Below are 26,408 nucleotides of genomic sequence, written 5' to 3'. Positions count from 1 at the left end.
AGTGTATGTTTGTCTATATATATGTATGCATGTATATGTCTATTTATACATCCATACTTATGTGTGTGTGTGTGTGTGTGTGTGTGTGTATACACTCACACACACACACATGTGTACATACATCTGTATCTATATATTTCCAGCTGGTTTACACTGACCTTTCAGGGTAATTTTCTGTTGTCTAATTAGCAAAGTACTGCACACACCTCGTTAAGTACAATGACTTTACACGTGACAATGTTCATTGGCAGAAATTAGCAATATTTCATTTAACTAAATGACCACCAATTGCTGAGATTTCTCTTGCTTTTATTGTCTTTTGTTTCAATATTTATATTTATTCTGACATATATATATATATATATATATATATATATATATATATATATATATATATATATATTCCTTGGAAAGTTAATTTAGCCCCCAATTAGTCCACATATTTTCCTTGTTACTTTATGGTTGGTTAAAAGCATCTAACATTGGTTTATTAACACTGATTTGTAAAAAAATTGTTGGGTTCTCTCTCTCTCTCTCTTCTCTCTCTCTCTCTCTCTCTCTCTCTCTCTCTCTCTCTCTCTCTCTCTCTCTCTCTCTCTCTCTCTCTCTCTCTCGTGTGCATGTGTATAAATATATATATATATATATGTATATTGTATTCATTTTTTTTTTTCATTTTGATTTAATCTCTGGCCTAATTTATTTCCCCTCCCTCTTTATTTATCGGTCTTCTCATTTGAAACAATAACTGTTAAACAGATGCTGTTTTGAATGTCAAGAGATTTGTAATTCTACACACAGATTGTCATCATAAATACACGCAAACACAAACACCACAGTGATTACTTGTTGGCTGTTCACTCAGTGTGTAAGTTTACTCACTCACTGTTGATGTCACAGACATTGTGTCTCTTCTCTCTGCTGTTTCTATCGCCACAACAGTGTCCTCAGTTCCTTGGATCTGTTTCGTTTCATTCCCTCTCTACTCATGCACTCCAACTCATTTGTCTCTCCTTCTCTTGCCACCCTTAACCACACGCTAGCCTCTATGCCCATTTCTTCCTTTACTGGATATCCATCCTCTGGAATTCACTCTCCTTGCAACTATTCAAGAGGAATATTAATCATGCCAGTCTCACTGATCTCAGAGTGTCTGCAACAGCCTTGGTGCAATCCATACCTAATGCATATATAAAATAAAAATGGTGAGAGAGGTATCTGTGATAGAGTAATCTTAAAAAGGTAACCCTATCGTAAGGAGAAGATATTTATTGCAAAAGTCAGATCAAATTTAAGAATATTGATTCTGGAAAGCAACAGGATTCAAAGAGAACTGTTTTATTGCATACCTACCTAATTGATGCTAGCATAGCTATGATTAAACTTGGAATAATGATGGAGTGAATCATCAGCTGAAAAGACATTCGAGCCAGGTCGTTGCCAGTGCCCCTGGACTGGCTCCTATGCAGGTGGCACGTAAAATACACCATTTCGAGTGGTTGGCGTTAGGAAGGGCATCCAGCTGTGGAAACACTGCCAAATCAGATTGGAGCCTGGTGTAGCCACCTGGTCCACCAGTTCTCAGTCAAATCATCCAACCCATGCTAGCATGGAAAGCGGATGTTAAACGATGATGATGGTGATGATAATGATATATATATATATATATATATATATATATATATATATATATATATATAACATTAAGAAAGACATCCAGTCATAGAAACCAAACCAAAAAACTGAGATACTGGAACAAAACATGGTCTGCTGTCTCATGTCCACACGCATGCCAACATAAAAAGCAGACATAAAAGTGGTGTTGGTGGTGATATCAACAGTAATATTTGTCACTGTTCTGAATCTCTTGCTATTTTGTAACATTCAGCTCAAATCTACTTAGCATTACAGAATATTGATAATCTAAGCATCAACTACCTGTGACCTTAAAACGGCTGTCTATTTTAGCGACAGAATGAATCATCAGCTTTCAAGCAATACACTCTGCTGCATATATTGAGTACATTTTCTTCTATTTGTACACCCAAACATTTCTGTATGCAATATATAATGAATGCTGAATGTGAACTGTTTGATTGGTTGTAATGGGACCAATGTTACAATAGATCTTGTACAGGCATGGGCAACATTTTTTGAGAAGTGGACCACATGACACATGGTCCATCATCAGGTGGGTTGCACTACTAAAAATTCAAAGTAATTTTTTTTTTTTTGATGTGTAATTCAAAAAGCCCCGTGGGCCATAGTTTGCCCATGACTGATCTTGTTCCTATCGTGTATAGATAGTAGTGAACTCACCATCAGCTACTTAATAAATATCTTATCCATTCAGCCATTTCACTTTTTTCATGTATATTTGAGCAGTATCTGTGTGTAAAAAAAAACTTGAGTTATTGACTAAACATCACCCTGATTACTCTCTTTATTGTAGTTTTGTAGTTGGATTACGACCCATTCAGGAATGTTAAGCATTTCACATACTTTTGAAGCTTAACCCACAATTTGCTATATAATATATGTTATGTTCGTAGGTAAGTTTGGCTGTTCATGTAAATGTGTGTGTGTGTGTGTGTGCGTACAAATGTGTGTGCGTGTACAAATGTGTGTCCTTACATATGTATGTAAGTTAGTTATGTCATCATCATCATTTAATGTCCATTTTCCATGCTGGCATGGGTTAGATGGTTTGACTGGAGCTGGTAAGCCAGAGAGCTGCACCAGGCTTAGGTCGTCTGTTTTGGCTTGGTTTCTATGGCTGGATGCCCTTCTTCATACCAAATACTACAGAGTGTACTGGGTGTCTTTTACATGTCAGCAGCATGGATACCCTGTTATGTGTCACCAGCTTGGGTGTCTTTTACAAGTTTGGTTGTAACAGTTCTGGGTGTCCACTATTCCATGAACTGAACCTGGAACTATGTGGCTGGGAAGCAAACTTCTTACCACACAGCCACACCTACAATATATATTTATTTTTTTAACATCTTGACATACATAACAATCCTAGCTTTTGATTTTGTTTACAATGAAAGCTTTCTACTTGTTCTACTTATAAATCCACTACACTTGTACTTTCAGTCACAGCTATCCATTCGATTACTGGCTGTTGTTGTTGTTGGTATTTAGCTCCAGGTCAGCTTGAATAAACCAGACTTATGATCAAATGTATTTCAGCTTTGATTGTTGTGTATTCTTCCTATGTGCAGGAAATCCAGGACCACCCTACCCAACACATCCCTTTTAAAGATGATATGTTGAAGGAGTGTTGATTACTATTTCTAGCAGGTCAAGCAACCATGAAAAGAGCCCTGTTATATACATGTATAGTTTCTAACCATATTGGGAACAACATTAGACAGACTAATGAAGGGCTCTCTAAGTGGTCATACGACCTGCTTGAAATAGCAGCCAAATTTACTTCATATCTACCACCTTGTAAAAAGAAGGATACATTGAATAATGGAGTCTTAGATAAGCTATACCTTAAAAAATTATGACATGATCATGGCTGGAATACCTTTGATCATGGGTCTGCTCAATGAGAACTGACATGAAGCTAAACAACATCAAGACATGCTGACTGTGAAATTCATTAAAAATGAATGTAAACTTCGTTTGATAATTAACTTAAGCCAAAGAAAATTTAAGTCTGATAGAAGTTAACTGAAGGAAATCCCTCAAAAATAACTGACACAAAGGTTAGCCAAAACCCCTATAAATTTATATAAAAAGAAAACTAAAAATGGGAGGGAAGTTCAGAGGAAGTTTGAACTAACTGCAAGAAGAGATAGGTCATCATCATCATCATCATCATCATCATCATCATCATCACCACCATCATTGTTGTCATCATCATTCTCATTATCATCACCATCGTTGTCATTATCATTATTGTCATCATCATCATCTCTTAGTGTTCTTGTTCCCTGTTGGCATGGGTTGGGTGATTTGACTGGATCCAATGGGTCCAAGAACTGCCTTGTGCTCTAGTGTCTGCTTTGACATGTTTTCTACAACTGGGTGCCCTTCCTAAAGCCAATTTCTTTACACCGTGTTGTGGTTCTTTTACTTTGGCACTGACACTACTGCAGTCACCATGCACAGAATGGTATACTCCCTGACCTTGCCAGTTCCTGTCAAGTCATGCCAGCATGGAAAATGGACGTTAAATGATGATGATGACATATATATATATGTTAGGGACGACCGTGCGAACTCAAAAAGGAGATATGGTGACGAATGGAAAAACAGGACTCCTTTTATTTAAACGCGTCACACGGTCGAACATACAAATATATATCAAATGATGATATAGATGATATATTATGCGACGATAACATAGATGACCAGTAATGAAAGACCACAACCGTATAAGATGAATAACAGAGATATTTATTGTAGCGTTAAAGATGTATGTCTGTGTGTGAGTGTGAATGCGACATATAAGAACATAATCAAAGACAGGCCGTCATACAAAGAAAAGTGTGTATGTGAGTGATACATGTGTGTATGAGTGTTTACAGCAGATAGAAAGAGAGTCAATAACACGTGAGCAATTATACCAGATCGTTAGTACACTATAGGAAAAGTTCTGTATGTGAAAGTGAGGAAAGGTTGAGTGTGGCAGAGCTTAACACTAGTTGTGTTTTGGCGTCGATGCCAGGGCCTTGATTCTTGTTATACAGATGTTCATCGCTGGCTGAGAATTTCTTGTCTGTTTATTTACCGTGGTGAAGCTGAGTCACCTAACAGAATCGAAGAGAGAGATGTGCCGCGGAGTTTGGTTTGGTGTACATAGTAAATCGTGTTGACGCTGGTAGCGTAGAGGCTGCTTGGTAGGTGCTCGTAGAATCGTGTTGGTCATGATGATGATGCTGGATAGTAGTAGTAGACTCTTGTTGCTGATGTGGCGACGGCGGAGGTCATCGTGGCTGGACGAAGCTGCTGAAGTGGTCGCTGGCTGCTGCTGCTGTCGTGTGGTACACGGAACAGTTCTCAAAGAGAAACTGGACCGAGACAAATTATTGGGTATGAGTTGATCTATATATAGCGTTAAGAGGGCTCCAAATGCCTTTAGAATTTTACTCCATCACGTGACCTTATTAGGGGCCATGATTGGTCAGTTTGCGTTCTGGCGGGAACGGTTCGAAGAAGTTGCCGATTCGAATAATGATCAGTCACGTGATGGACAAGGAATGGGTTCTCTACTACGCTCGCATTTATTTATATTTAAATGAGAAGATTGTATGTAATGGCGATAGTAGTTTTGTATCTAATGGCGGGAGGTAGTTTCACTACATATATATATATATATATATGTATGTGTGTGTGTGTGTGTGTTATATGTATACATATACACACATATAATAAAAATGGTAGGGCAAGATGGGGATTTAGTGGCTATTTCTAACAGGTCAAACAGCCATATAGAAACTCCATTTTGTGTGTGTGTGTCATGTCTTAACTGTGAGGAGAATTTAAACACGTTTCATATTTGAAAACCTGACATTTTTTGCACAGTACACTAACAAAAAGAGAGAGAGAGAGAAATGGTTTCTACTTTGTCATTGGTTATTGCACAACGCAACAAAGACACTGTTAGTTAATATATACATTCATAGAGATCTTTATTTAATCCAAAATGTTTAGAAGAAGCACCATTAAGTTTGTTTGTGGTTTTTGTTGTTTATTGTGCGGGGGAGAAGATCTACGTCTGGTTAGGTCTGATTTAGTCCTTTCTTTCACCAATAAACACACCAAATACTTTTTTAAAATTTAAATTTTGTTTTCTTTGAAAAAAAAAAACCCACTTTGTAAGGAATTCTTCACAAAAAACACTTGTTAACTAAATATTTAAAATACTACAGCCCTTCATCTACCACCATACTTTGGAGGTTTCTGACATTTCTATTTGTGCTTTATTTTATTTTTCTATTCCAAGACTAATCATTACTGTTTAGAAGCTTTTTTTATTTGCTTTTTTTTTGTTTATTTGTTCCCTTTCATACCCCTTTTTTTATGGTATTTTATTTATTTTACTATAGAGTTTCATTCCACCCACCCACCTTTACTTAAACAAATGGATTCTGTTTCAGTGAACTGTGGCCATTTTCAGGCTGAAGTCCTCTTGTAAATATCTGCTTCTTTGAGAGTCTGTGCATATATGTGTATGTTTGTGCAAGCGTGTGTCAATGAGTTTGTGTGAGTGATTTTGTGTCTTTGCATGTGTAATTGTGTAAATCATGTATCTGCATGTGTGTGTTTGTGAGCTTGTACAATACTTTTGTGATTTAGAGAACGTTCCATAAGGACCACTGTATATATAAACACCATTTTCTCTTTTACCCTCTCACCCACTTTCATTCTGCCCTCTCTCTCTCTCTCTCTGTCTCTTTCTCACTCTCTCTGAAAACAACTACAACTACCCATTCTATCCATCTACTTAGAACTGATTGAGGTATCAGGAACAGAACCTGTCCACTGAATGTTTTCTTTATCTGCTAGATTAAATGTCTTCACTGTCAATTCTACTTTGAAAACAGTCCTACCCTTATCTCTGATACACAAAGAGAGACTTTTTAATCTACTTCCACACTATAGCTACTGCTTTCATTCATACCCTCCTCCCATACACATTTCATTCTCTCTATCTCTCTTTCCTTCTCACATTGTGTGTGTGTGTGTGTGTGTGTGTGTGTGTGTGTCTGTCTGTCCGTCTGTGTGCACAAAATACACACAGTCCCCACCCTCTCAACCTCCAAGCCCAAGATATAAACACCTACACACTGGCAAAAGAAACTTCAGACCAACATCCACCTAACCACTGACACCATTTATTATTATCTAGTTTCATTAAAGTTGATTGAATTATTTACCAAACTTAACCCAATAACATGACCGTTTAACCCAACACTTGACAGGACAGAAAACTAAATCTACAAACTTCAAGACAGAAAATTTCATTCACATTTATTTATATATTTTAGAAATTTAATTTATTTGTTTTATACTTGAAACTGGCAGAAACAGTAACGTTAAGACTAAAAAGCTTATATTATTTAGTTTAGCCCCTCTATGTTCAGAGTTCAAATCCCTCTTGGGTTGATGTTTCCCATTTATCTCTCTAGAATTGAGAAAATAAAAATATTTGCAATGATAGGCTGAGACTAAATTTAGTTGGCTTTGAATCTCTCCTGGAGATAGTCACTTTGTATCCTGTCCAAAGGGACATTTGTTTCATGACATGTAAGTATGTAGAAAGAAAATAAGCTTCTGATAGCTTCAAGATGAAGTTTTGTTATTGGAAATTACATGAAGGGAAAGACATGATTGAATGACTGAATCTATAACTTTCCACAAGTTAGTTTTAACTTGCAAACAACACAAAGTTTTACCCTAAAACTAGTAGACAATGCAATCTCACTTAGCAAACAACACATACAGTTTTGGTTTAAATCTAGAAAAAAATATTTTCAAGTAGTTGGCAACACAGTTTTATCATAAAATTAGCAAACTACACAAATAGTTTGCCTTCATAGAAGCACCCAGAACAGTCTGTAAAGTGGCTGATATTTGAAGGGCATCTAGTCATAGAAACCATGCCAAAACAGACAATTGGTGCCTGGTACAGGTCTCTGGCTGGCCAGCTCCTGTCAAAAACCCTTCAATTCATACCAGCATGGAAAAAAGACATAAAATGATTATGATGATGATGAACTTAAAATAGCTAGTTAGAAAATCTCTATAAGAGATGAAAGCTGTAACTATCGTGAGAAATAATGCTTATTGCCACTTGAACATGGATGTTCTGTAGAAACCAATGTTACTGCTATTTTTAACCCCAGGAAGATGCCTCCACTAGCTGGTTATTTGATGCAATCTGCACCTGATATATATTGCAAAAAGGTCGAATCCATACAGTCTGGTGGACTCATGGCTGGAATATGGTAAGGGTTTACTTCCCTGCTTGTAATATATATGGGGTGCAGATTGCATCGAATAACCAGCTGGAGCAGGGGGTCCTTCTAGGGTTAAAAATAGCAGTAATATCGATTCCTACGGATCAGCCATATATAAGTGGCGATAAGCATTACTTCTGAACTTAAAATTGATAACCTTAATTTAACATTTTTATTTATTCTTGAAGGGATCAGTTTTTTTCTTTTTTTCTAGAAAAGAATGGCAAGCCAATAGATTGGTCTAGTCATTTTATGTTGGTTAACTAAAAGGATATGGTATTTTTTAATTTTTTTTTAGAATTATTATATCTATATAAAGGACAATCTTTCCTAAGACATAGCAAGTAGATACACGTTTCATTTGAACAAATCAATAAATGTAATCATCTATGCACAGTCATCTTTACCAACATCTAGCAATAAATGAGGGCAATTCACTCCATTGAACCCAGAAAGGGTTCCTAGCTTCTGCTTTATGATAAGGTAAAGACCTCCTTCAGTCATGAATGTCCATGGAATTGCACCTAGAAAGTTTCCCTCCAGGCAAAGTTGTTTATGGAAGACCAGCAGTAGTCAATGCATACCAGCATACCACACCATTGATGTTATCCAAGGGATAAGGCAAAGGCCAATACAGTTTGGCATCAGTAATGTCACAACTCATTTCTACAGCTGAATGAACTGGAGCAATGTGAAATAAAGTGTCTTGCTCATAAACACAACACACAGCCTGGTCCGGAAATTGAACTCACTACTTCATGATTATGAGTCCAACATGCAAACCACTGAGCTATGTGCCTTCACTTATGATAAGGTACTGCCTGATAGATGACAATCCTAAAAACAAATATCAAGAAGAGCCCTGAACAACAGCAAACAACAAATATACTCTTGACCAATGAGAATACTTCTATGGAATCATACATGTTAGAAATAGCAGGCAAATCTCCATGAAATCACAAAATCACATCCTTCAATTTGCAAAAAAAAAAAAAAGACTGAATTGGATAATGTAATCATTAAAAAAAAAAGACCTGGTGATTATAACTGAAATACTTTTATTCTTAGGTTTGTTCATTTAAGACTGACTTCAAGCTAAACCACAGCAACAGTGTTTTATCTCTTTCTTATTACACACATTAATAGAATTTGCTACCACCTAGCCAAATCGGGAGGTTGTTTATGAATACTAATGAACAGGTTGTGGCTTCCACATTAGCCATAACAGTAAGGATAGGATGAATAAAGGCAGTATAAACCTACTTCTGTCTCTCATAGCCAAGCAGCTGTATCTGTTCAGCCTTTTGGTTCATATCACAGTAACACAGCTTTATTGTGGTGTTAAGGAAATCTTCAGTGTTAGAACACTGAAAGTGTGTTTGAATTAGTATAGCTTGGCAGATAGTATGATAATACAGTTGAAAATTGTTTGCCAACATATCTCATCCCAGAACCATGACTACATTGTAAAATAGAGGCTTAAAAGCATAACTGAGGATTATTCATTGACATGAAATAAAAGTGACAAGAAAGAAAACACACAAATATATAATGGTTTAGTTCCGGAAAGAAGGGCGGTGCCCACAACCCCCTTTTTCAAACCTCCAAGATTGGTCATCAGAGGATAGGACGAAATTATCTCAAACCTGAAATTTGACCAGGACATTTGCAACTAAAAACACCCAAAGGACAGGTGGTGCTATTGAATTAGGTCAAACACCAAAAACTATTTGAAAGAAGAAAAAAACACTATATTAACTTGGTTTTTGATTTTAATAGCAAAGAATGTTTAGATTAAAACATGTTCATAAACAAAGAAAAAAGAAAATGAAATATGTATCAGTGCAAATCCTATTAGAATGTTTCAGCTTTTGATCAGCTGTAGACGTCTAGTTAAAATGTAACTAAACAAAACAAATTCAAAAATTTGATTCTTATCTGCAGAAGGAAATCTTTCTTGATCACCCACACACAATCATTTGTCTGTTTTTCTTTGAGCAAAACAAGGGACTTATTCTTAACTCTCCCACTATAGGCAGGCACAATGTAGTTTAAAATTTTTTGATTTTGTTTTTCTTTTAGATGGTCTCTGAGTTAGTATTGGGAGTGGGTGGGTGGGTGGTTGGTGCCTTCTTAGCAAACACTTGCCAAAGTATTCACTTCAGATATATAGTGATACCAAAGACATAGATCTATAGCTTGTTTGTTTAAGTTCTATTCCACTCAATCAACAACAACAACAATAATAATAATAATAATAATAATAATAATAATAATAATAATAATAATAATAATAATAATAATAATAATAACAATAACAATAACAACAACAACAACAACAACAACAACAACAACAACAACAACAACAACAACAACAACAACAACAACAACAACAACAACAACAACAACAACAACAACAACAACAACAACAACAACAACAACAACAACAACAACAACAACAACAACAACAACAACAACAACAACAACCTCACCACATAGAACAAGAACAACAGCAACAAGAAAAATTGTGATGTTCAGTGATAATAAGTGAAGCTATTCCAAATGGACATTGAAACTAGATTCAGGGTTTTATTTGCTGAAAATTTACCATTGTGCCAAGTGTCTGAAATAATTTGATTTAAGCAGCCCAGTATTTAACTGGTACTTATTTTGTGGACTCCAAAAGAATGTGAAACAAAATCACTTTCTCCTTACACCTGTCTTGCAGGTTATGAATTAAGAATATAAAATTATGTAACTAAATACTGCAAAGCATTTTGTCCCACACTCTACTGATTCTGTCAATCCACTGACCAATGAATGAATATCCATTATAGACAAAATGGTCGTAAATTTTGTTGAAGGTTGTAGTCAGTCAGATCGACCACTGCTTCTCCCCCAGCACTTAACCAATGCTTATTTTATTACATTTTTGCCTCAAGTTTTTAACTGGCATTTTATTGACTCCTGTATTCAAATACTACTTCATTTTATCAGCCCCTCCAGTTCTTAACCTGTGTAAATTGGACCAACTTCAATACATAATTGGTATTTATTTGGTCAGTTCCAGTATTTGACTAATGTTTGCCTTACCATTTCCCAGTACTAGTTATTAACAGGTATTTATTCTATCATCCACCCACTTAGTTCTTAACAGGTGTCGGTTAGATCAACCTCAATATTTTATTTGTACTCATTTTATCAACCCTACTGCTGAACAGAAACTTTATTTCTTTTCAACTTAATTGTTACTTATTTTATCAACTCCAGAGGGATAATAAGAAACCCCAAGTCATTCCCAATGAGCTACAAACCCAGAATCTCATGTGATGCAGATAAAATATTCTAAATAACATAAAGCATTTTGAATACATAGTTTGCATAAGTTAAACTTAGTTATTCTGAAGAGCATGTGTATTTAATTTTAATTTTTTTAAAATTTTTTCTTACATAAAATGAATTTCTTAAAGATTTTAGTCATGTGTATAGTACTCTTTCATCCTCTTTTGGGATTGTCAACATGGCATAACTCAAGACCCAAATTAAGTTAAATTCAATATTCTATGAAGTTTCTTAAAAGGAGAGGCAGTAAAAGATAGAAGATAGTTTATAGTTTAAAGAGACATATTTCTTTTCTTTTCTTTTTTATCCCCACCCCCATGCCCCCATCCCCCTACTGGTCTCTAGCACTCTAACAACAATGATACTACTGTTCATATAATAGTTTCAAATTGGAGCGCAGAGCCAGCAATTTTTGAGGGATGAGTTAAGTCAATTACATCTACCCCAGTACTTGACTGGTACTTATTTTTTTGATGCTGAAAGGATAATTAATAAAGTCAACCTCAGCGGAATCTGAGATCTGAACATTAAGACAGACAAAATGGTGCTAAGCATTTTGCCTGGCATGATAATGAGTCTGCCAGCTTACTGCCTTACTACTATTACTATTATGATAGTGATGATGATAAATGACATTAACCATTTGATAGTCTTCTAAGGAAGTATGAAAGATAGCAAAGACCAATGTCTTGTTCATTATACCAGTTTACAAGGTTGCTGTTGTTGCAAATATCATTGTCTATTTTTTTTTTTTTTTCTTTTCTCCAGATTCAAGATTCACAACTAACCAACCAACCAACTCACAAAATTAATAAGTAATATACACTTCCCAGTGTATATAAAAGAACAAAGGAGGAATTCTGTAAGTTGGTATATTATATTATATTGTGCTCTGTATATCAAGTCTTGTTGTCACAGTTGTAAACCAAATTTATGAGCAAGACAGTATATAACAAAGAATGTTTTGTTACTAAGTACAAAATGCTTATTTACTTTTTTTTAATTGTATGTGGTATGTGTGTGTATGTGTGGACAGAGTAGTTAAACCTAATTAAATTTATTACAGTATTTTACATCTCTTTTTCATAAACTTTCTACCACCCCACTGCCTGTAGGATGAAATATAAAGATGTCCTAGTAGAATTTGAACTAAATGTTTGGCATTGAAATGTTGCTTAGCTCCTGCTCAACCTAAAGTCTTTCAAATCATTATTTTTAAGCTAAGGAAAATAAGAGCCTATGAGGGAATCTGTGTGTGGTTGTTAGACCTGCTAGAAATAGCAGCAATATCACCATCAGATCACACCCTCAAAAACTGACGGAAACATCATATAATGCCCACGGGCATATGGCGTAGTGGTTAAGAGCGCGGGCTACTAACCCCAAGATTCTGAGTTCGATTCGAAGCAGTGGCCTGAACACCAACAACAACAACAACAACAATAATAATAATAATAATAATGATAACATTGAAAAATACTTTAGGAATGAGAACCCAGGTTTGAAATTTCCCCAAGACACCTGAAGAAGGCTGGAGGGTATATCAGCCGGAACATTGTGTTAACAACAAACAAGATGAGGACAAATATCCGTTGAATGTAAATAATGTATCATATAATGTAGTTCTAAATATATCATGTCTGAATAAAAGATGAGATGGTCATGGCTTAAACGTCTTTGATCATAGGCCTGCTGAATCAAGGCTGACCCGGGGCTAAACAACTGCCAATTTCCTTGAGGAAAGAGATATGTGTTATTGATTTTTCCCTAACATATGAGTTAGACTTATTTAATCAATCTCTAGAGTAGTGGCTGTCATACCTTATGTGCCCCACAAGATTTTGTTGTTGAAATTTATGTGCAATAAATTGAGGTGCAGGAGTGGCTGTGTGGTGAGTAGCTTGCTTACTAACCACATGGTTCTGGGTTCATTCCCACTGCGTGGCATCTTGGGCAAGTGTCTTCTACTATAGCCTCAGGCCGACCAAAGCCTTGTGAGTGGATTTGGTAGACGGAAACTGAAAGAAGCCCATCGTATATATGTATATATATATGTTTGTGTGTCTGTGTTTGTCCCCCCAACATCGCTTGACAACCAATGCTGGTGTGTTTACGTCCCCATAACTTAGCGGTTCGGCAAAAGAGACCCGATAGCATAAATAGTAGGCTTACAAAGAATAAGTCCTGGGGTCGATTTGCTCGACTAAAGGCAGTGCTCCAGCATGGCCGCAGTCAGATGACTGAAACAAGTAAAAGAGAATAAAAGAGAGAGTACACCTGTACAATACACAAAATATTTTAACAATTTTTTTCATACAATTCTGAATAATATTTAACCCCTTAGTGTTTAAACTGGTCATATCCGACCAAAATATTTTATCTGTTTTTATGTTCATACTAGCTAGATCTAGCCTCTCCCACCTAGCCTACATTGTCATTCTAAACATGTGTTATCACATCATCAAAATCTTGGAGCTACAAGATAATACAGGATTGATTCAAAATAACCATTACATTTGACAGGATGCTAAAGGGTTAATCATAAATAATATGATTTTTTCAACATTGAATTACTAAGAGAGTCCATCTGAATAAAATGGTAATCAAAGGGATCCATAGATAAAAAAAAAAATGGTTGAGGAATACTGCTCTAGAGGAATGAAAGACAAAAACCAGCTGCACCAGTATTTGAACTCAGAATGCAGATGGATGGAACTAAATAGTGAAAAGCATTCAGTGTTGCACTCGTCTATTTCAGCCCTAACCCTAATCTGAAAGAATTTAAAAGCAATTGCTTGTGAGATTTTAAGCTAGACCTTAGAAGGTCGAAACTAAATACTTCAAGAAAATTTAGTCCAGCACTTTACTTCTGTCAATTCACTTGGCTAAACAAATAATCAAATTTAAATATCTAAATAATGAAATAAAAATAATCGTCATCTCTCAAATTTATTGGTTTAGTTTTTTGCCTTTTAAAGTTTTTAATTTATCGTGTTCTTGGGTTAAGTTTGGTAAAATAATACATCAACTTTAAGTTCTAAATAATCAGTGATGTCAGTAGTTTTGTGATTTTTGGTACAAGGCTTGATGTGCCAGTTCAGATATATATGTGCTTATTTCTGCAGATATTCAAGTTTGTGGGTGTTTATCTCTATGTGTATGTGTATGAATGCATAGTATCATCATCATCACCATCATTTAACATCCACCTTCCATGCTAGCATAGGTTGCACAATTCAACAGGAGTTGGCATGCCAGGGAACTGCACCAAGCTCTACTGTCTGCTTTGGCATGGTTTCTACAGTTGGATGCCCTTCCTAATACCAAGGATGACCTTTCTGTATGTGTATATATGTATATGTGTGTGTATATGCATGCGTGCACACATGTGCATGTGCATGTCTGTGTGGTTTGTAGGTCACTTTACAACCATATAGCTTCAGGTTCAGTCCCAATGTATTGCATGTACAGCACATTGGGCAAATTTCTGAATAGCTCCACATGTATACACACACACAGTTTGTGGAAATTTTCTGCTCTAAATAATATCAGTATTCATAATATAATTCCAGTCTCAAATGTCCATTTCGTTTTTTTTTGTTTTTTTGTTTTTTTTTCCCCAGAATATTTTTCATAACAATTTTTTATATCATTCATCTTTAATTTACTATATTCTGTTCCCATAAAACAAAAGCATATATAGTTTCCGCACACACTCACCCAGTCATGTTAAAAAAATAAAACCAATATAATAATCTTGTGTTCAGTGTTCAATCAAAGTCCAGTATCACATTCAAGATTGCCTGCATTTCCCCCAATTTTCTGCCAGCTTTGTCAATTTAAGATTAGATGGACATTCTTGTTCTAATCTTCAGTACCATCTGTAAAATCAGAGACATTAAACCCGAAGTAACAATTAGAGAAGTTCTTAGGCTTCTAATATCATTTTTACAAGGAAAAGATAGAAGTTACTTCAAAGTTTCAGCTTCATAGCCTTCGTTGATCTGATAATAAGGGCTACTAAAGCAAGACTTCAAAGTAGCACTCAACCTTTGCCTTTTCTCTTTACTTGTTTCAGTCACTGGACCATGGTTGTGCTGGGGCACTACTTTGAAAGATTTTAATCAAGCAGATTAACCCCAGCACTTATTTACTGCAGATAAGTTGCAGGGACATAAACAAACCCACAAGTAGTGATTGAGGACAAAAACAAAAACACACATAGACATATACTTATAAATACAACAGGCTTCTTTTTGGTTTCCATTTACTAAATCTATTCACAAGGCTTTAGTTGGCCTGATGTTATAGTAGAAGACATTCGCCCAACGTGCCACACAGTAGGACTGAACCTTGAGTCATGTCGTTTAGAGGCAAGCTTCTTACCACCAGTTATGTCTGTGACTTTTAAAAATAAAAAAATGTTTTATCTGAAAGGTGGTAAGTGATCCTTCAACTTAATGCTTCACAATTTTTCTACCTAACTATATATAAAATGGACACGTGTATGGACAGATATATAATCCATGTTGGCGTTAGAAAGCTATAAAAATCATGCTAAGCAGACACTGGAAATCGTTGTGATTCTTGGAAACATCGGTTCCTGCCAAACCTTTCAACCTATGCCAGCATGAAACATGGACATTAAATAATGATGAAGATGTGCACACATGCATGCATTTAAGTTGAAAAATTTAACATAACTTAGTACTCTGAGTTGTAATGAATTTCTCAACTTAAATTATTTACACTACCATCTCAGTCTTGAGTTCTCTCTTTTTTGTATTGTAAACTACTTGATTGACGAATTTGGTACAGCACCAGACAAAATGCTTTTTCTGCCTTTATAATATATCTCTTTGCATCATGAGTTCAAATTCCACGAGTTGACTTGGCCTTTGAACCTGTCTGGGTTGATAAAGTATTTCAACAAATGATGTCTGCTACATTCCACCCCTACAAACATGGGACATTGTAAACAATATAAGAAAAGAAATTATAGAATTAGCAGAGTGCCAGAGCCAGACATTTTATATTTCGAGGGATTGACTTTAATTGTTATCCCTTTGGAGTTGACAAAATAAGTATCAGGAATGTTCTGTTGTGGGGAAAGGACAAATTAAAACAATGTAATCCTCTCCCCAAAATTGAAACATTCTGTCATCATCGTCATCATCACTTAACATCTGCCTTCCATGCTGGCTACTATTTTATTATGATTATTATTATTATTCAAAATGCTTTCCAGGATTCTGTCTATCTATATATTCTGCATTCAAATTCTGCTTAGGTTGACTTTGCCTTTCATCCTTTCAGGACTCAGTAAAATAAGTACCAATTGAACACTGGAATCAATGTAATTGACTAATCCCACCTCCTAAAATTGCAGGTCTTGTGCCTATAGTAGAAAGGAATGTTGCTGTTGTTGTTAGTGTAGGAGACTGACAGAATTTTTAGAGCATTGGACAAAATGCTTTGTGATATTTGTTCCAGTTTGTTTGTTTTTTTGTTGTTGTTTTTTTTTGTTTTTTTTTACTTTCTGAATTTAAGTCCAGCTAAGATCAGCTTTGTCTGGTATACTTTCAAGTATCATAAAACAAAGTTCCAATCAAGTACTAGGGTCTCCCCTAAAATTACTGGCCTTGTGCCAAGATTTGAAGCCAAGGCAGGAATTTGGCAGAATTGTTAGCACATTGGACAAAATGCTTAGCAGCATTTCTTCTGGCTCTTTATGTTCTGAATTCAAATTTTGCTATCATTGACTCTGCCTTTCATCTTTTCAGAGTTGATAAAATAAATACCAGTTGAGTAACAGGGTCAATGTAATCAACTTATCCCTCTTCCCTCTCATCCTAAATTACTAGCCTTGTGCCAAAGTTTGAAACAATTGTTGCTGCTACTGCCACTGCAGCAAGCTGGCAGAATTATCAGTACACCAGACAAAATGCGCAGTGGCATTTCATCCATCTTTATGTTCTAAATTTAAATTCTGCTATGGTTGACTTTTCCTTTCATCCTTTCAGGATCAATGAAATAAGTGCCAGTTAAGCTCTAGCAGTCATTTTAACGTATATAAAGAACCCCCTAATTTGTGGGGCTTAAAATTTGGAAAAAAAATTTTTTGTAAGGGATTATGATACCATCCATGTATAAGAAACCTCCATTTTTTTAAACCAAATTCTTGACAAAAAAAGGTTCCTTATACACGTTAAAATACAGTAATTGACAGCCCCTCCTTCAAAATTTCAGTCCTATTGAAAGGGTTATTATTGTTAGGGCAGTGAGATGGCAGAATCATTTGTATGCCAGGCAAAATACTTAGCAGCACTTCATCTGTCTTTAAGTTCTGAGTTCAAATACCACTAATATGAACTTTGCCTTTCATCCTTTTGGGGTTGATAAAATAAGTACCAGTCGAGCAATGGGGTCGATGTAATTGGCTAGTCCCCTTCCCCAAAATTTCAGGCCTTGTGCCTATAGTAGAAAAGATTATTTTTATCATTAAGGTGGTGAGCTGGCTGAATTGTTAATACACTGGGTAAAATGCTTAGCGACATTTTGTCTGTCTTTAAATTCTGAGTTCAAATTCCACCAAGGTCGACTTTGCTTTTCATCTTTTCAGGGTCGACAAAGTAAGTACCAGTTAAACACTGGAGTCAATGTAATCAACTTACCCCTCCCCTTTTGCTTACTGGCCTTGTGACAAAATTCAAAACTATTATTATCATTACCATTCCAATAACTGCCATGATAGTTTCTTTATTGGCCACAGGAGTCCACTACATAAAATAGAAAAATACATAAATATATAATATAAAATAAAATGACTAATATGTGTTAAGTTTCTATTCTGATGACATTTTCAGTTTATAAATTATCTTTCCTGTATCTTGAGTTCCTTTGACAGATCTGCATTTAATTTAGGTTAAATATTTATTATCTCCCTTGATTGTTTCCTCACTTATCCCTTGCAGTCAACTATTATTGTTGTTTCTCATTACATTTCTTTCTCTTTTGTATTTTCTAATTTTCTAAAATAAGCTTGCAATGGTTTGCTTGATGGTGTTATTTTATTTTTTTACTTACTTTGTTAATATTTTGTGTTTTGATTATTTGTGTGTGTGTGTGTGTGTTATTTGCTTTTCTTTTTTATATATATATATTGGAGGTGGGAGTTAGAACTATTAATGTTTAGTTTGAAGAAAGTATGTTATGTTAAAGTTTGTCTGGGAAGATGTAGGCAGGGTGGAAAGAAGAATGTGAAAGAGATAGATTTCCAGAGGGACTCAGTTCTGGGAGTAAAGATTTCCACAATGTGTTTATGTATGTATTTATATATTTGGACATGAAAAAATCACAACAGAAAGCAGATAAATAAAAAAATTTAAAAAGTGCCTTAGTACATACATAAATACATACATATTTATATGCTCACATATATATGTATATAGCATAAGCATTCTTTCTATATATATATATATTATAAATTAACTACCAACAAAAATAATTGGTTAAGCTAATTCAAAATTTTTTCGCCATGAACGGTTTGTGTTTTTAAACCGAATGTATTTTATCTGATGTTATATTTATTCCTAAAGATGTGTAAAGAAATTTTAATTTATTAAGTCTCTTAATGAATTCTTTATACTGAAATATATATTGAAGAAGATAAATATGTTCATCTGAATATATACGTTTTTGCGTCGTAACTCCTTTATTATTATTTATATATATATATATATATATATATATATATATATATATATATATATATATATATATATATATATATATATATATATATATATTATCTTTATCTTTTATTTTTATCAGCCATTAGACTGTGGCCATGCTAAGGCACCGCATTGAAGAATTTTGAGTCAAATGAATCAACCCTAGTACTTATTGAAATGTGTGTGTATGTGTGTGTGTCATCAGTAAACCATAAATCTGAAAAAGAAGCACTCTCTAAGTTATAGAGCAGCATATAATATAAATAAAGTTAGATGAGGCCGGTTTAATAGATTACCCAGGGTTTCAACATCCATAAAGTATTTAGCTTTACGGCATATCATCAGATTCCAAAACCTGTTGGCTTAAGGCCTCTCTAGAATATGGAGGGGGGAAAGGACCTCGCTAGTCAATGTCAACAACAGGGGATTGTCTCCCTTTGACTATTGATCACCAGTGGCCCTGTTATCCTGTGGGTTGTAATAGGCCGGCAGGAATTTCCTGAAATGCAAGCATGGTCTAAAGATCTCCATTCTGAAGTTAAGGATGTTCCTTGGGTCGAGGGAGTTCTTTAGAATCCCCACCCATTTCGCAATGCATAGTTTACAGCACTTGGTCCCATTTATGTAGGGGCCTGAATCTTCTAGGGCAATCAATAGCCAAAGGAAGACATTCCCTTGTTGTTGACATTGTGTAGCAAGGTCCTTTCCTCCTCCATATTCTAGAGAATAGGTTTTGGAATCTGATGATAAGGCATAAAGCTAAATGCTTTATGGACATGAAACCCAAGTTGTTCCCATAAACTGGCCTTATCTAACTTTGATTTCAATGGACATGTTGGACAACATACAGGGGGCTTCCATGATGTACATGGAGGCTATGGTTTGGTTCCCGCAATGAGGAGGGAACCAGGCTGCTGGGGGCACGTAAAAGCACTCACTACACTGTCGGAGTGATTGGCGTTAGGAAGGGCATCCAGCTGTAGAAACTCTGCCAAATCAGATTGGAGCCTGGTGTAGACATCTGGTTCACCAGTCCTCAGTCAAATTGTCCAATCCATGCTAGCATGGAAAGCGGACGTTAAACAACGATGACGATGATGAATTTACTTCAAATGTGTATTTCTTAATTGGTTTCAGGCTTTTTACTGGTGGGGTGGGGACTACTTTCACCATCAGAGTTGATTATACTGATACCTCCCACTACCACCTCCCAAATTTTATCAGTCTTAGAAGGCTGAAAGACAAAGTTGACCTGGATAGGGTTTGAACTCTTAATGTAAAGGAACATAAACAGATACTGACTCTGCTCTCCACCTCATTAGCATGGACAGCGGACGTTAAACGATGATGATGATACCTTGTGCCAAGTGAATTTGGTAGATGGAAACTGTGTGGAAGCCCATCATATGTATGTATATACATGGGTGTATGTTTGCATGAATGTGTGTGTGCGTTTGTGTTTGTTCTCAACTGGTACTGGTCTGTTTATGTCTGTAACGTAACACTTCAATTAAAATGACCAACTGAATGAGAACCAAACTTAAAATACAAACTAGAGAAGATTTGCTTAACTAAACTCTCTATGCAGTGCCCCAGTATGGCCACAGTCTGGTGACTGAAAAGATAAAAGAATACCATAGAATATATATAAATAAATTCGGTGCAGGAGTGGCTGTGTGGTAAGTAGCTTGCTTACCAACCACATGGTTCCGGGTTCTGTCCCACTGCATGGCACCTTGGGCAAGTGTCTTCTACTATAGCCTCGGGCCGACCAAAGCCTTGAGAGTGGATCTGGTAGACGGAAACTGAAAGAAGCCCGTCGTATATATGTATATATATGTATGTATGTGTGCTTGTGCCCCCACCATGGCTTGACAACCGATGGTGGTGTGTTTATGTCCCCATAACTTAGCGGTTCAGCAAAAGGGACCGATAGAATAAGTACTAGGCTTCCAAAGAATAAGTCCTGGGGTTGATTTTCTCGACTAAAGGTGGTGCTCCAGCATGGCTGCAGTCAAATGACTGAAACAAGTAAAAGAGAGAACTATATTTCTTAGTTTGCTCAAAAACAATTTAGGCATTATACAACTGAAATACATGCAGGCATGTGTGTGTGTGTGAAACAAAGCATTACTGAATATGTTTAAGCATACAAAGTTAATTATCTCTAACTCTAATTTTCCTAACAAGGTTATATGTCACACACCTCTTGGCAAAAGCTGTGAATATGTTTCTCATCATTTCTGTGTGTGTGTGTGTGTGTGTGTGTGTGTGTGTGTGTGTGTGTGTGTGTGTGTAACTTAGCCAGAAGTGAAGGAGACATGTCTGATCTAACTTAAACTGTTGCACTGTACAACACTAAATGGTATAATACAGATATAGCTATTTAAAAGTCATGTTAAAAATGGCCTTGTCTTGGAGAATGTTTACTCTAAAAGCCAACCTCGCACTCACTCCATCAGGCAAGCAGCAAGTAGCATTGGTACTGTAATATAAGATACGGTGTACCCAGGACATTAAGTCCAGAAAAACAACTATTTTAGTGCTGGTGGGGTCTTACTAAATACACCTGGTTCTACTTGACAGCTCAATGTTTGACATACATGCAACTTAAGGAGAAAAACAGCTACAATAAAGCACCTGATTCATTCAAGGAGTGGCTATAACATATTGTTACGAACGCCCGCACGCGAAGCACCTCCTCAACACCGAAGGGGGGACTCGCGCACGCTCGAACGTTCAACACTCAGTGAGCTAGCAAATTCGTCTGTCGGTACAATCCTGACCGATAATAAAGCCCCGGCTGGAGCACGTAACGAAGAACAACACAGGCAAATAGGACGGGGAGGAAGAAACAACACGAAGACCATGCGTTGGGTAACCTTTTCTTTTTGTCCCGACATACATACATAACATCACAGAATACATTTAAAACATTAGAATAGAGCATTACATAATAACAATTCCAATACATGGCATGACAGTTCAATAACGTTGACAAAGTTTCCAAACAATTATAAGCTTTCCAATCATTTTTACATCGCAAAGTTCATGTCTCAAGTTTCATTTGACAACAAAGTTCTTCTGCTTCTTTCTTTTGTATTTCTTTTCTTTTCCTTTCTTTTAGAAGCATTTAACAACACAGTTAACAACTCAGAGTTCTTTTTTTCTCTAAAATAATATAAAAGCACATTTACCAACAACGAAGTTCATTTCCTTCAGGTCTGCTACTTCCAACTGACCAAAGTAGTCTGCCTCTACAATTCCATCTCTCTGTCACTGGAACTCTATACATTTCTGCTGACCATAGCTTTATCCGTCAGACTTATAATCCTTCATCTTCATTTCTCTGTCCCTCTCTCTACATTTCTGCTGACCAAGCTTTATCCGTCAGACTTATAATCCTTCATCTTCATTTCTCTGTCCCTCTCTATACATTTCTGCTGACCAAGCTTTATCCGTCAGACTTATTCTTCTCACTCGACTGGCCCCATCTCAACGGGCAAACTGCTGTCTCCCAACCGCTCCGGCTGGCTGCTACAACCCAACTGCCTCGGCTGGCTGCTACCGCTCGACTGCCCCGCTGGCTACCAGAACTCCACTGGCCAAATTCTCTGCTAACTGCTTTTGCCGCCAATTCTTGTTCTCCTATTCATCCCAAATACCATAGCTCATTGTGCTACTTTACCCCCTGCCAAGATGGGTTGGTCGGTACAATTCCTATGCTGCCTTTTTTTAACTTTCGCTGACCAGAAAGGGGCAGCTACGCTAAAAATAGCTGTGGTTGCCGACGAGACAAAGGAAATACCATTCTCCCCAACTGACCAGAGTACGGGTTCAAAACCCAGCCCGGGAGATAGGGATATAATGTCAACTGTATTTTCGGTCGTCGCATCAATATTATATGATACTAAGACACACATACAAGAAATGCAGGAATGTGTGTGTGTGTGTGTGTGTAGGTATCAAGGTAGGTAGGTGGGTATTCACATACTAAATCTATATTTGAAATAAGAAATCTACCTACCTGTGGTAAGTAAAAAAGTAAGTAAATATCTAATAGAAAGACTTCCCAAGTTTTGAAGACTGAGTTAGCGTTTAGATAGACACTGCTTATAAGATTTGAAAAGTCTTATTTGAGCATGGAAAGAATAAGCCTCAATGGTGGTAACTGCTGGACATCCAAACCTTGGGTCATCTTCAAGACTCTCCCTTCTCCTCCTAAATTCAGCTGCCCACTTCTGTACTGTTGATAAAGCTGGAGCATCATCCCCTAATGTAGCAATCATGTCAGCATGAATATAATTGGAGGCTAAAACCTTTTTCGGCCGGTACTTGATAACACCACGATGCCAAATTTTGTCCATTCTTAAGAGAAATCACTACTAGTTACATTCGAAGTTTTCTTTGAACAGTCAGATGTCAGCTTACCTGCAAAGAAACAATGTAGTTATTAAGAAGAAGTGTTGGAATTAATGCATGCAAGATTTTACAGCTCTAGCATCACTCCTTTATAGTCAACCTATGAACTTTTCAGCCCACCCTTGAATGCTGCAACACTTACTCTAATTAATAAAATGAATTATAACATAATAGAATAAGTAGATAAATAAATAAGCCATCTCCCCCTTACTTATAGTATAACCACACCCACTATACAGCATTAATTGCCAACCATTTATCATACAATAGCATTGTTTAAGCCAGCCAATCATAACACAATATCTACCCCTTAATCCAATCTATTATTTAACACCCTTCTTCAGCTATAAAAGAAATTGCATTGGTGACTATGAAATTTCAAGCCTGTTTTCTTATACATTAACTGCCTGGCTATTCACACTATTCTAATACCTGAGCAGTTATGTCAGTGACCGGGTTGCCAGTGTTCGACAAAACTTTTTGACTCTTGATAATATTCAGTAGCAGTACTGTCAAGAAATAAAACATACATGAAAATAATAGTATATAAATGTTTTAAATTACTATCACTGCTCTTCTAGTATGTGTAATTGTTTTATATGCATTTGTGTATATGTATATATATGTGCATACATACACATATACATGTGTGTGTGTGTGTGAAATATTATTAAATACATATACTTATGTATATGCTTTGTGTACTTTCCAGTGGCTGCAATTATGTTGCAGAGTATATAACTCTCATGTCGCTGGTGTTAAAACATCTTAGAGTCATGGACAGGTGAGATAACTCACCCTCGGTCCCATTTGGGAGTGATGGACATCAGTGTTTTGCCATTTTTGTGGCTTTTCAGGATCATGTGCCCACCTGGGTTGAAGGCATATATGTATTTAATGGTGGTGGTGGTGGTGGTGGTGGAAGAAATAGCAGCAGTAACTACAGCTATATTATTATTATTATTAGTTGTGATAGTTGCAACAATGGTAGTAGTAGTAGTAGTTGCAGTAGTAGTAACTGCATACATAACAGGAAGTTAAGCAACGAAATGGCCTGAAATATCAAGATAAGTCAAACAGTCTACCAACTGTTTACTAGTGTCAGCTTCCACTTGTTTAATTTAATCTAAAGGATTGGTTGGTTTATGTTAAAGCAGCCCACGGTCTTTTAGTCATGCTGGTGGTGGTGGTGGTGGTACCAGTGTTAGTGTTTGTGGTGGAAGTGTTCATAGCGGTGGTGATGATGTAGGGGGAAATTTTTTTCTATTATTGTCCAGTGAGAATAAATATAAATAATAAAGTAAAAGCTAAACATATCATCATTACCATCGTTATTATTGAGTGAGAGAGCAATGCATACCATCAAAGTGACACTGGGGTACGTACAAATATATGAAGCCCAATACACCCCGTCATGACTACCCATCTGATAAGAGTACACCGGGTACATACATCACGACCATATGTGCGTGACATTGTGATCTCCTATCAAAATAAATAGTGTATGACCTTGCAAGTAGGGTCTCATCAAGAATTTTCTTCAGCTTGAGTAACCCATCCTGCTCAAAAGGTCCCTGAATGTTTCCAGAAGTGAATTATTCAAACCCCAAATAATTCTTCTCAGCACATGGCTACGATGCTCCCCCACTACTCCTGCTCATGACAAGAGATGCACATATCATATGTCACTAAGGGACATGCTCAACTGATTACAGTCAAGGAACTAACAAGCAAATCTGCAGTATTCAGCAAAATATTTGTTGTTGCCCATCTTTTATACTAAGACAAATCATGTACATGATAACACTTCCAATCAGTTAAGATCAGAAGCCATGAGAGCCACTGCCTGGTACTGCATCAGGTCGTTCTTCAGTACTTCATCCAATGGACACATATGCTATGAACACATAAGAGGTGCAGCAATATCAAAGGAAGGCTAACTAGGAAGATAGTTTTTGTATGTGGCAGATGCTCAGTAGCAACAAACACTGAAAATATGCAGAGAACAACTTCTGCCACATTCCAGGGAGAAAAACTAGAAGTAGTTTATAGCTTCCGTTACCTAGGTGACCAAGTCAGTAGCAGGGGAGGGTGCGCTGAAAGTGTAGCTGCTAGAATAAGAATAGCCTGAGCAAAGTTCAGAGAGCTCTTACCTCAGCTAGTGACAAAGAGCTTCTCGCTCAGAGTAAAAGGCAGACTGTATGAAGCATGTGTACAAACAGCCATGCTACATGGCAGTGAAACATGAGCTGTGACTGCTGAGGACCTGCATAAGCACACAAGGAATGAAGTCAGTATGCTCTGACGGATGTGTAATGTCAGTGTGCATACTCAACAGAGTGTAAGTACCTTGAGAGAAAAGTTGGACCTAAGAAGCATCAGTTGTGGTGCGCAAGAGAGACAATTACGCTGGTATGGTCATGTGGCGAGAATGGATGAGGATAGCTGTGTGAAAAAGTGCCACATCTTAACGGTTGAGGGAACCTGTGGAAGAGGTGGATCCAGGAAGACCTGGGATGAGGTGGTGAAGCACGACCTTCGAAAATTAGGCCTCACCGAGGCAATGACTAGTGACTAGTGACTCAGATCTGACAAGACAGGTGAGACCATAACCTGTGGCCTTTACCAGGGGTGTAGCCAGCCTATTTATGCATACCTGTCCCTGCCAAAACATTTGAGAGACATGCAAGACATGGATACAGAGGTCTTCAAGACAAAACTTGACACTTTCCACTCCACGGTACCAGACGAACCAAAGGCTCGTAATGAGACGCAGTTTAGGGCAGCTATGTCAAATTCTCTTATACACCAGATGTGCCATCAAAACTCTTCATTGGACCATGTCAGGTGGGGGAGAAGAGCCATGCGAGGAACATGAAAATCACGGTGGTGCACCAGCATGACCGCAGCCACTTGGCTGAAACACATAAAT

At 36.7% G+C, this 26,408-nt stretch overlaps 1 protein-coding gene across 4 annotated transcripts in view; it reads left to right on the top strand.

The window, feature by feature from the left end:
- Positions 1–26,408, top strand: part of LOC106879211 (hepatocyte growth factor receptor) — a 172,367-nt gene that overhangs the window by 83,709 nt on the left and 62,250 nt on the right. For 3 of the 4 annotated variants that reach the window (XM_052965647.2, XM_052965648.2, XM_052965649.2), the window contains one exon: positions 12,090–12,183. The gene's annotated coding sequence lies outside the window, so the exon portion shown is untranslated. Of the gene's footprint in view, positions 1–12,089; positions 12,184–21,777; positions 21,932–26,408 lie in introns of those variants that run through there. The other variant, XM_052965650.2, reaches the window with a different exon arrangement.

The sequence above is a fragment of the Octopus bimaculoides genome, chromosome 2, assembly GCF_046866305.1.
Source record: "Octopus bimaculoides isolate indiv1 chromosome 2, ASM4686630v1, whole genome shotgun sequence".
Classification (NCBI taxonomy): Eukaryota; Metazoa; Mollusca; class Cephalopoda; order Octopoda; family Octopodidae; genus Octopus; species Octopus bimaculoides.
Note: the sequence above shows the minus strand (reverse complement) of the source record. Positions and strands in the feature narration are given on the sequence as shown.